This window comes from Colobus angolensis, unplaced genomic scaffold (assembly GCF_000951035.1).
Source record: "Colobus angolensis palliatus isolate OR3802 unplaced genomic scaffold, Cang.pa_1.0 Scaffold237, whole genome shotgun sequence".
Lineage (NCBI taxonomy): Eukaryota > Metazoa > Chordata > Mammalia > Primates > Cercopithecidae > Colobus > Colobus angolensis.
In genome coordinates, this window is record NW_012115566.1 from 2279453 (window position 1) to 2282134 (window position 2682).

The window sequence follows — 2682 nt, forward strand, 5'->3', positions numbered from 1 at the left end:
CGGATCTCAGCTCACTGCAAGTTCCGCCTCCCGGGTTTACGCCATTCTCCTGCCTCACCCTCCCGAGTAGCTGGGACTACAGGCGCCCGCCACCTCGCCCGGCTAGTTTTTTTTTGTATTTTTAGTAGAGATGGGGTTTCACCGTGTTAGCCAGGATGGTCTCGATCTCCTGACCTCGTGATCCGCCCGTCTCGGCCTCCCAAAGTGCTGGGATTACAGGCTTGAGCCACCGCGCCCGGCCAACAATTTTTTTAAAATTAGAGATGGAGTCTCCCTATATTGCCCAGGCTGGAGGGCAGTGGCTTTTCACAGACACAATCATTGCACATGCAGCCTCAAACTCCTGGGCTCAAGAATCTTCCTGATTTACTTAGTCTTCAGAGTAGCTAGAACTAGGGGTACACCACTATGTCCAGTTTAACAATATTTTTTATCTTTTTCTTTCTTTTTTCCTTTAACAATATTTTTAAAGATCATTGTTGCTGCTAATCTGGTCTTGATTTGTTAATTGGGAAATACAGTCTAATTTGTTAATTGGGAATTACAGCCTTTCTTTCAGTTGTTACCCACAGCATTCCAATTATTCATGATCCAGCTACTACCAGCTCACATGATTTCAAGGTGAGAAGGGGCTTTCTGTTCCTGGCACCCATGGAAGAAAGAATACTAAGTAGAGGAAAATGTAAGCACAGACTTTCTCCAGACTGGTCTGGCAGCCCAACCACCATCTCTAAGCACAGAGAGTTTGTGGTGTTTATATGCAAAGTGAAGTTATAAGGAGGAATCTGGGAGAAGGCAGCTTGCTTCTAAGTGTGCAGTGAAAGTAGATAGAGGAAGACAGTGAAAAGGGAGAGAAGAACAAAGAAAAGAAAAAAATACACTAGCGTTTTATCCTCCTTTTCTAAATCAAATAACATTGAACTGTCACATTCCAGAGAAATAATTATTTGTGACATAGGGTCCAGTCTTGTAACCTTGTGCCTGTTCCCCAATATATCTCATCCTGAAGCTTTCCTGCTCTGCAGCAAATGCTAATAGTCCCAAGAGCTCAGTCTTACAGGTCCTGGTTCCTAAAAGGCTCATTTTCTGGCACTAGAAAGGTGAAGATCCGAACAAGTTGCATAGATAAGATTAGGACACTATGGTAGAATTTTTTAAAAAAATCAAATCATCTGCTCCCTACTCCTCTGTCTAATTGAGGTTTTCTTGCCTGGCATTTGCAAAGAAATTGGGCTCATGAGTGAATACTTTGATTGCTAAAATGATAAAGTTTGGCTGTTGATTTCAGTTCACTAAAAGTACAAGGGCAAGAAATATACCACCACTGTGACAGTTTCTGGAAAGAAAGGGCAGCTTTGAGATTATAGAACCTGGGGCATCTGGAAAACCTCTATTTTTTTTCCTGTGGAAGAGACATGGGACCAAAGGCAAATTTTACTGGTATTGTGGTTATCACATTTCCCCAATACAGTAAAGACCCTTGGTTTGAAACTCAGTAGGATTTTTTTTTCTTTTAATTTGAACAGAGCTCTTTTGTTTTCTCTACTGTCCTGGACTTGAAATCGGCTTATCCAAACCCTAGAGAGGCTGACACCAGCGTGCTTTCCCCTGCCACCGTTCAGGGCGTTGCCAGCTCCTCCCTCCTGCATGGTCGGCTGGGTTCCACCAGCCCCGCTAGTGTTAACAGGAGGAAGGGTCTCCCTGGTCTGCATCTCCCTGGTGGATCTGGTTCTCATCCCAATGCAGACAGCGGAAAGGGAGGGTTTTCCGCAAGGAGGTCGGCAAGTATTTCTAGAAGGAAAAGAGTTTCTTTTCTAATTAGATCACCAAGTACTACACTATACTAGGTTAAGCCATTAGCCAGTCAGTTATTATTATTGTTATGGGAAGCATAATGCTCTATTTTTATAGAATTCCTTCCAGTTGAGTTATCATTGAAGCTACTATTTGGTTACAACTAAACATTAAAACAGGTACAAATTTGAAAACTAATCAGTATTTTTTAAAGTATAAAACAATGGGAAGAACATCTAAATACTAGAAATAGGTTTAAAAATTAGTTCATAGATTCATAGATGCATAAATCTTAACAAATTACCTTTCCAAAATTAATTCTATGCCTCTTCTTTATATAAGTACTAGGAAATATATTTTGTTATACAAAAAAGTACAGACCAATTATTTATCAAATGTTCCCCAACTTAAATTAGGTCATCGAGTTTTTATATTATAAATAGCAACTGTGAAAGTGTGCAATTCACCATAATCAAAATATATATATAGGGGTGTGGAGGGAAAGAGGGAGAATTCAGGACTAGTCTTTTAAGTGAGAAAGAAGCGAGTTGTCGACAGGAAGTTTCCGTAGTGTAGTGGTTATCACGTTCGCCTAACACGCGAAAGGTCCCCGGTTCGAAACCGGGCGGAAACAACAGTTCGCATTTTCTTCCATCGCTAATTCTGGTTTTGAGTATTTTCCTTTAAACCAACAGAATCTTTGCTTTTGCCGAGCACGTGAACCCTCAACTTCTGTGCTCCTTCTGTCACCCAGCAACGTGGCGCTGAATCCAGCGTCACACCATTCCCTACCCCACGCCGAACCCTCACTCTCATCCTCCTTTTCTGATCTCCATCTGAGTGGCCCCGGTGGTGGCAACCCCAATAGGCACCGGAGTCCCAGAACCC

The 2682-nt window shown here is 42.1% G+C and overlaps 1 non-coding gene across 1 annotated transcript; it reads left to right on the top strand.

Annotated features, from left to right (window-relative positions):
- Nucleotides 1-2355: 2355 nt before the first annotated feature.
- Nucleotides 2356-2428, top strand: TRNAV-AAC. Its single transcript has one exon. It is a non-coding gene; the product is annotated as a tRNA-Val (tRNA).
- The last annotated feature ends 254 nt before the right edge of the window (nt 2429-2682 follow it).